This window comes from Apaloderma vittatum, unplaced genomic scaffold, assembly GCF_000703405.1.
Source record: "Apaloderma vittatum isolate BGI_N311 unplaced genomic scaffold, ASM70340v1 scaffold10344, whole genome shotgun sequence".
NCBI lineage: Eukaryota > Metazoa > Chordata > Aves > Trogoniformes > Trogonidae > Apaloderma > Apaloderma vittatum.
The window spans coordinates 1-8739 of record NW_009712120.1 but is presented as its reverse complement, the minus strand read 5'-3'; the positions used below and the strand labels follow the sequence as shown (position 1 = coordinate 8739).

Sequence of the window (8739 nt, the reverse complement as noted above, 5' to 3'; positions counted from 1 at the left end):
GCGCAGGCTGGCTGGCAGCACTGTGACCCCACGGGGAACTGCACTGGAGCAGTTTCTGCTGTAAGACTGCGCCCCATGGAGAGACTCCCGTTGGGGCAGTTGGTGATGAATTGCCCCTTGTGAGAGGACTCACGTCGGAGAAAGTGTGTGAAGCTTGTCTCCCGTGAGAGGGGCCCCACAGTGGCCCTGAGAGTGAGGAGTCCTTCACCGGAGGAAAAAGCAACGGTGACACCAACATGGGATCAACTGACCGTAACCCCCATTCCCTGTCCCCCTGCGCCGCTCGGCGTAGGAGGTGGAGAAACTGGGAAGAGGGAGGGGTGGGGGGGAAGGTGTTATTTTTAAGATCTGCTTTTACTTTTTGATTAATAAATTTAACTAATTACCCCAAATCAAATCCGTTTGGCCTGGGGCGGTAGATATGGGCGATCTCCCTGTCCTTATCTCAAACCGTGGGCTCTTCGTTACGTTCTCTCCCCACTGTCTAGCTGAGAAGGGAGAGTGATAGAGCAGCTGTGGTGGGCTCCTGGCTGTGAGACAGGGTCAAACCACTGCAAAAGAGAACTCTTTTAAAATTAAAACACACATTAAAAGACGGCGGAAGAGAACTGATGTACAAACTCACCTGCGCAAGGCGTCCTTCAGGAGAGAGCCCAGGCAACACCTGGGCGTTCTGCAGCATCACCGGTTCCAGAGTTGGCTTAACTCTTTGGGAGAGGTCTAAATTAATTCAAATTGCATCTTATTTCCTGCAGCAAGCTGCTCAGGGCAGGAGGGAAGACAGGCAGCCTCATATTCACAGAAGATCTCTTGGTTTCCCCCCCAGCCCATCAGTCCCTGCTCAGCACCCAACGCTGCCTCCTCAGCTGCCGAACCCCAAAAAATAAACCTGGCCTCGCTTCTGGATTTGACAGCGACGTTCCCAGCCAGGGATTCAGGGAGCTCCGGCACCTCTAAGATGTCCCCGCTGCTACTGGAAGACAGGCAGCCTCATATTCACAGAAGATCTCTTGGTTTCCCCCCCAGCCCATCAGTCCCTGCTCAGCACCCAACGCTGCCTCCTCAGCTGCCGAACCCCAAAAAATAAACCTGGCCTCGCTTCTGGATTTGACAGCGACGTTCCCAGCCAGGGATTCAGGGAGCTCCGGCACCTCTAAGATGTCCCCGCTGCTACTTCCAGCAGCGTTTACCAACAGCTGAAGGCTCGTCCTCCTTCCTCCCTCGTGCAGTTTTGGCCCAAGGGGCCGGGTTCCAGCCCCTCGGGGGCAAGGTCAGGGATGTAAATGAGCCACGAGGAAAACGTGCGCTTCGGGTCACACACACCCACGTCGTGCAGGCCCAGCCTCTTCAGCTTCATCCTAGAAAAAGCAGACGCAGCACCTTACATTTGGACACAGAACTTGTTAAATTGCTGTACGCTCACACACTCGTTTTAGTCACAGAATCACAGAACGTCAGGGGTTGGAAGGGACCTCTGAAGATCATCGAGTCCAACCTTCACCCCAGCACACCTAACCCTGTGTTACAAGGCTTGTCGCCTTCTGGCTGCCCGTGACAAACCGCTGCTGGCACAGCTGCACCGAGGGAAGGAGCGGAGTCACGGCGCTGGCAGGACGTGGCACACTGGGGGCATCTCCCACGCGCGTTCGTTTCTGTCGTCTCTTTGCATCCTGTGCTTGAGACCAGGTTACGCTAAAAAAGGGAAACTGCTGGCCAAGAAGACAGCTGGTGCCGTGGACCTCCACCAGAACAAGAGTCGGGACGGTGTTTCCAGAGCAGACAAGCTCTAAGCTGGGATGAATGACACCGGGTCAGCGTGGGGTGGGAAGGGACACGGTGGGTTTCTTTCCGTGGGGATGTCTGAAGTAGCTGCGTAAAAGCGAAAGGGGGAAGCACGGCCGCGGCCAAGTGCCACGACCCTCTCTGTCCTACAGCGGCAGCGTCTTCCTTCTCCGTCTTTCCGGAGGACAGCACGTAGTCTGCTACCTCAGCCAGCTCGAGTGGGGCTTAGGAAAAGTTTTTATTTACAACGTGTCGCTTGAAAAAGTCCCCGACAAAAAAGGCATACGGCATTTTATACTAAAAGAATAAAGATTTTTATTAAGCACTGTAAGTTGCATTCAATAGCCTTCAAATACACCACACCACAATCCATCTACAACCAACCAAACCCAACAGTAGTTCATTCTTGCACAATCCATGAGTTGGGGCAGAACTCCCTTCAACTTACATTAAGATACCTACTTAGCTCTTGCGGGCAGGGAATGGGGAATTACACCTCATTTCTGATCACTAATGTGTGATGAAGAGCATCAGGAGAATTATATGAAAACGAATATAAAGAAATGATTCTGATTTTGAAGTACATTAAGTTTGGAAACACTAACAAAAACATCAAAATGATACAGGTATATTTGCTTATACTAAATTCTTGATGGGAAAGTTCTCAAGAACAAGCCATTTGTTTCCTGCTACAGAAGGGGGGTACTTTTTTTTTTTTTGAAGATCAAAGCTTTTTTTTTTTTGTTTTTCACAGAATTTCATATTTGCTAATATGAAGGCATAAAACAGCAACAGAGAACAATAATGCATACAGCAATGAGTACACCAGGGTAACGTTGATATTCAAAACGGCTAGATAACTTTTTTTTTTTTTAAAAGTTTTAGAATAAATGCAACAGAGGTCAATAATCACAAAATTTTAAGGTTAGAGCAAGATCAGTCAATGACTAAACATAGTTAACATCTTTTATAGGACTATTACTGATTATTAGCTTTTTTTGTTTTGCAAATGGGCACAGTACTTGTAAGAATGGAAGAAAGAGGACAATAACATGCATAATATTAACTACACACTTTAAAAATTATGAACCATGCAGAAGTTTAGCTCAAATAGTAGTACTAATGGTCTACGTCTGATTCAAAACCACATAGTTCATTGATCACGGATGCATGGTATTAGTCACAAAAAGTTTCAGAACACATTGTGTTTGTTTTGAAAGGTCATTTGCGTCGCCTATGATTTCAAGTTTATCTCCATTTACCTTGCTTGTAACGTATGTATGATGTATATTTAAAATCAGCAGAACTGCAGTATTACTCTATAATTTTTCGTTTCGATAGTTTGCACGTTGTAACACAAAAGAACCACGTCAACGGTGATGAAATTTAAGAAAGAAAAAACTGTGGTTGTGCCTTTTTCCCCCCATAATCATGAAATCAAAGCCTTAAAGAAAGCTTTATTGTGACACAGTAATGCAAAATCAAATATAATGGCATACATATGGTGCCAAGTACTAAAAATTATATTTTAAGCTATATATACTTAAAGACTGCCAAAATTTGTTTTCTTTATATTTCAAAAAACAAAACTACAAGCTTTTGTCATAACCAGTTTAAACTTTATGTATACTTCATTTTAAGTGCGGGAGTCAAATGCTCTTCATTCTCTTTCTTTTTTTGTTTTATTGTAGCATTTTGACTACAACTGGTTAAAACTAAAAAAATGTGTTGTTTAAATCTCTGACATCAAAGAGGGATCCGAATTTCCAAAGTCCTCATTTTTCTCTTACGGAAAGGAAAAAATGTACGTAACTGTAGGCTCTCTTTCTTTCCAGATATTCCTAATCCTGACCCTTCCCAACATCCTTCACCCTCTATAAAAAATAAGTTTACTCTTCTTTTTTTAAGACAGTGGCCTCAAGAGCATCATCTTTATGGCAAACACTGTCTGCATTTAGTGCATTTAAGTGAGGATTTGTATTGCACATTTTAGAGTCATTACTCAAGGCACTTTCAGACTGATTGGAAGCCCTGATGTCTCCTGTGTTCCCATTCATCTGGGAAGCTGGTTTCTCCTCAGTCACAACTCCGTTCTCGGCCAGGGATCCATCTGAAGACACAAGCGAGGATTTCGACTCCTCGGATTTTGACTTAAGTTCTTTGGCTACTTCTTCTGCTGAAGCAGCGTAAGGAGGTTTGCCCTAGTTTTTGGAAAAAAAAAAAAAAAAAAAAGAGAATTACTGGAGAATCGCCGCCAGGTGTTTCCGACCCCATACGCCGCCGCGATTAACCGACGGGCAGCACGCAGCAGCGTCGCGAGCGAGGAGAAGGAATTCTCCAGGCCTTCGGATGCTCCCGTGCCCTAACTCAGCCGTTTCGGTTATTTCAGAAGGCGGGAGCTCTGCCGGGAAACCCTGAAACCGAGAATCACCGTCCGGCTTAACTCTGCTTCTTGGTTCGCAGTCGGCGCGACTTAACGGCGCGATTACACGTTGTTACTTGAATACAAACCAAAACACGTTTGGTTTTGTTCCAGACGATTTGGAGAGGAGCGCAAGGGGCCCCCGCGGCGTTCGTTTGTATTAGTCCATGCGCTTCCGAGACTCGGGGAGCGGCTTCGTAGGAAAAGCACGCAGCAAAATTTGACAAGACTGAGTAGAGCACTAAAAACCAGCTTTATGCACCGTTAGAAGCCATATTTTGGTTTTAAGGATCTCAGTGTTCCAGAAACACAGCAGGCTTTAAACACCACCACAAACTAAGTAGCTGGGGATGCTAAGAAGGGACGTACTTGTCTGTCACACTGAGGACTAAGAAATGACTGAAGGTACTGACACCTTATAAACCTTCAACGTGGCTTCAGAGGGCAATAACCTTAATTTTTACATCCTAGAAACAGCCTCACTAGCACTTTTCTGATCTGCTGAAAGATTCTGCAGGTGAGCGAGAACTGTCGTTCTCTAGCGTCAGGATCACAAACACTGTTATTCTGAAAAAAAAATCATCAAAAGTTCTGCAGTAACAGCGCAAAGGTCTAGGACTGGCACGGGAGGACAAGGAGTATCTACGCCGTGTCTGTACGGGTGCTGCTTTAGAGGCTTTGCTACGTGTTGAGATTAAACACCTGCCTTGGTTTCTTTCCAGCTCAAGAGCGGGAGGTCTCATCTTGCGGAGTAAAAGGCACGTCTTTTAGGTTGGATACCTACAAACTGCTTGTTTCAGTCAGATTCTGCAAAGTGGCTTCGTAACGCGGATGGAGGAAGCCGCCGCGGGGAGGACCTCGCTTGGTGTAAATACGCGTGTCTGAATGTGGCCCCGCGCGGGCGCTCTCTCCTCACTGCCCGGGGAAGGACGCTGCTGCCGGGGAGTCTTAACTGGGCGTCAGAATCTCCTTCTTAGGCATTAAGTTTCCCAAGCTTTCCCTGCCACATGCATTTTAATTCACCTTTTTTTTGTTTTCCCATAAAAGGGACACGTGCAGATAGAGCAGTTCCCGGGGTGCAGTAACTGGGTGACTGTAAATCCCAACACGCCCTGGAGCGGCCAATACCTGCTGGCATTCATCTCCCTTCTCCCCACCACAAGCACAGTCCGAGACCCAGATCCCGGTGATCGCAAGTATTTACACTCCAAATGACGTATCATTAATAAAATGCGAATACCAGCACCTGCTGACTGTCAAGACTATCCACCATCCACTCACAGGTACTACGTGAACTGTTTTTGTGTGTGTAAACCTGTAGTAAGTGCAGAGCATTTGTGAGCTTCCTTTATTTCACAGGTGAAGGGACTTGGAAACGAGATACTGTATAATTAAAGTGGTGGCTTCTCTGCTAATTAAAGATGTGAAGCTTCAAATTCACAGGTGCATTTGTCGACGCATAATCTGCGCAGACAGAAATTTAACGAGGAAGAGAAGTATTTGAATTTTGACACCTTTTACTTAACAGTTGCTTTGTTATCCACGGGAGAACACTCCCTCTCTTACTGCCCCACACCTTCACGCGCCTCCTCTCTACTCTTAAAATCTCCATCCACACCATCTATTTATTGTCAAAGTTTTCCACCTATTTACTCCCCACTCGTCCATCACCACGGGGACTCACGTCAACACCCCCAACTGCAGAGGGGCAACACCGATGGGAAAGGGAGGAAAACGGAACTCTGAAGCACCTGGTGTTGAACACGACCCAGCGTTTCCCTCAGCTCTGATCAAAGGAGCCATGGAAGGGACAAAGCCACGATCCACAGAGGCTTTTCGGCACTGAAAATGAAATTGTGCACTCACGGGGACTAAGGCTGGTCTGTTATATCCTAAAGTTTAGAGTAAGTTCTTAGACTTTACGTCACGCAGCACCAAAGACCCTTTTACTGCTGCTGGTTTTTCTTCAGGAAGCCGGACTGCGGTCCCACAAAACAAACTGGGAGCGGGGGCAGGGACAGAAAATGGCCGATTTGTTTCAGCTTTCTGTTTCTCCCATTTTCCCACATTTTCTTCTACTCCCACGGCTCCCATGAGACCCATGTGGGCACAGCCTCTGTATCAAAAGACGTTTTTCTGCATCTTTGCGACCCGGGTTTGCTTCTAATTGAAATTCTAGCCTGTCATCCGTGACCGGGTCTTACAGCTTCCACATGCAGGCAAGAGCATTGTAAGAAAGACTTTTTTTAACTTTAAAAAGTTGTGCTTGTCAGTGTTAGCCCGTCGGGAAGCTGCACTGCACCAGCCTGGAAGCTAGAGGGTTTCCAAGTCAGGCCCACAGCTTTATTACCTGAATCGCTCCCTGGCTTTTGTAACCTCGCCCATAGTACCTTCCGCCTCTTCCAAAAGTTCTTATCACTGGAGTGGAAATAACTCCTCTAGGACGCCTGTAAGTTTTGAGGAGAAAGAAGAAAGAATACATGTCAGCGTTGTTTAAAACTACATTTACATTTTACTTTGCTGGTAGATTTAACTTTTTGAAGCTTTACTGTGAAGTGACTAACGTCCACGCTGCCTTAAAGAAGCAATATGGGTAACTAATTGAGGATTCCAGGGTTCTGTTGCTTCCAAGTGTCTGAAACCCACCAAACCTTTTGGTTTTGTAGCAATAAAATGACTATTTCTATATTTCACTTCTAGAAAAACAATAAATGAGTACTTCCAAGCTTTGCAGAAACATTTTCCAAGTGTCAAATTTTCCTTACAGCGCTTTAAAAACAGCTCAAAATACTTTCACCTTAAAAAACACGAAGCAATTTAAACCATTTACAAGGCCATTTCTTCCATTTAATAACACTTCCTACATGTAAACACACGAGAAACAGAAAAATCGGATAAAAGGCAGGCAGGTAAAATATGGAATTGCTTCAGTTTTGATGGGAGAATCAGAAATCATCGAAGAACCTGAGGGGGAAAAGGCAGCTTCAGCGATTTATCGAGTCGGGACGCCATCAAACAGAGGCTTCCAACCCGGATACCTCGAGTGAGATCGGCTCAAAACTCTGTTTTCACTCTGCTCCAAACTATCTGAATGCCATCAACTGCAGAAACTCACCTCCCTTGGCACTACATCAAGGACTACTTCTCACCTAAAAATCTTTGTTGTTTTCTCTACGGGATCGCTTCGCTTTCCCTCCAGCCCCGCTGCTCCATCCTGGGAGGTGCCGGCTCGAAGCCTGACCCCGCATCCAAGCCCGGCTCGAAGCCCACTTTGCTGTTTGGGCAACCAACAACGGCTGGAATTCGACTCTCATCTCCTTTTCCGTACACCCGGCAGTTCCCGTTTGGCTGCAAGGTCCCCGAGTTGTACAAAAAAGCACCCAAAGAGGAGGGTGAGCTTTTCAGGAGTGCTCTTCTTTCCTCCCGTGCTGTGCTGCAAAAATCAGAGCTTCGCCAGACTGCCTCAGCGGAGAAAGACCAAGATCTGCACCACGCACGCTGCAAATTCCCATGTTGAGCAGGAGGAAATTGAAATGCCCGGATTTAAGAGTAACAGCAAAAAAAAAGAGCAAAGAGCTGTTGTTCTACACTTGAGGAACTCTCACTGCACTCTTCCCAAAGATTTTAACAGGGCTCACCTATCCCATTTGCTTTTTGTTTTTAGTTTCTTTTTTACAAGGTGAAAGCATGCCCTTTGGGAACTAAGATGTTTTCCTACTCGGGAAAATAGAAATATTGATAGATCGAAGCCAATAGAAAGCTGCCAGTGCAATTTTGGGCAGTAAGAACAACATCCAAGTTCAGCGTTGCGCAGAGACATGAAACAAGGGTGTAAAGAAGCTCGACACGATTCTCTGTGCTGAAGAAGATAAAAAAATGGCCCAGAAGTGCGCAGGACTAGATGACGAATTGCTAAGTAATGGATTGAATTACTAGGCAGTGTGATGGGCAGTCTTCTAGGAGCGTTCTTTAGTAGGAAACAGGATCTGCCAGCAAAGACCCCGAACTTTGAAATGCCCATCTTCAGGCAGAACGCTACTGCCAGGATGTTTTCTTGCTAGGTTTTATTTTAGTATCAGTAGAGAAGCTGCCTGCAGTAGCTTTTCCCTCTTTTGACTAAATTCACCTCTGTGCCACATAAAATTATGGAGCAGATCCTCCTGGCAGCAGTACTGAGACACGTGAAAAATAACGAGGTGACTGGTGACAGCCAACATGGCTTCACTGAGGGCCAGGCGTGGTGGCCTTCTCTGACAAAGCTACAGCGCTGGTTGATCTGGGAAGAGCAACCAACATCATCTACCTGGACCTGACGCTGTCAGACCTGGTGTCTGACACTGTCCCACACAACATCCTTGTCTCTAAGACGGAGAGATATGGGGTTGACAGATGGACCGCTCAGTGGATAAAGAACTGGCTGGAAGGTCGCACTCAAAGAGTTGCTGTCAATGGCTCGATGTCCTCATGGAGACCAGTGACAAGCCAGGTTCCTCAGGGATCTGTTCTGGGACCTGTGCTGGTCAACATCAGCGACA

General features: G+C 46.3%; 1 long non-coding RNA gene across 1 annotated transcript; it reads right to left on the bottom strand.

Annotated features, from left to right (window-relative positions):
• Window positions 1-2003: 2003 nt before the first annotated feature.
• LOC104272779 lies at window positions 2004-6652 on the bottom strand. Its single transcript, XR_717807.1, has 2 exons — window positions 6555-6652; window positions 2004-3983 (listed from the first exon to the last, which is right to left on the bottom strand). It is a non-coding gene; the product is annotated as an uncharacterized LOC104272779 (long non-coding RNA).
• Window positions 6653-8739: the final 2087 nt, after the last annotated feature.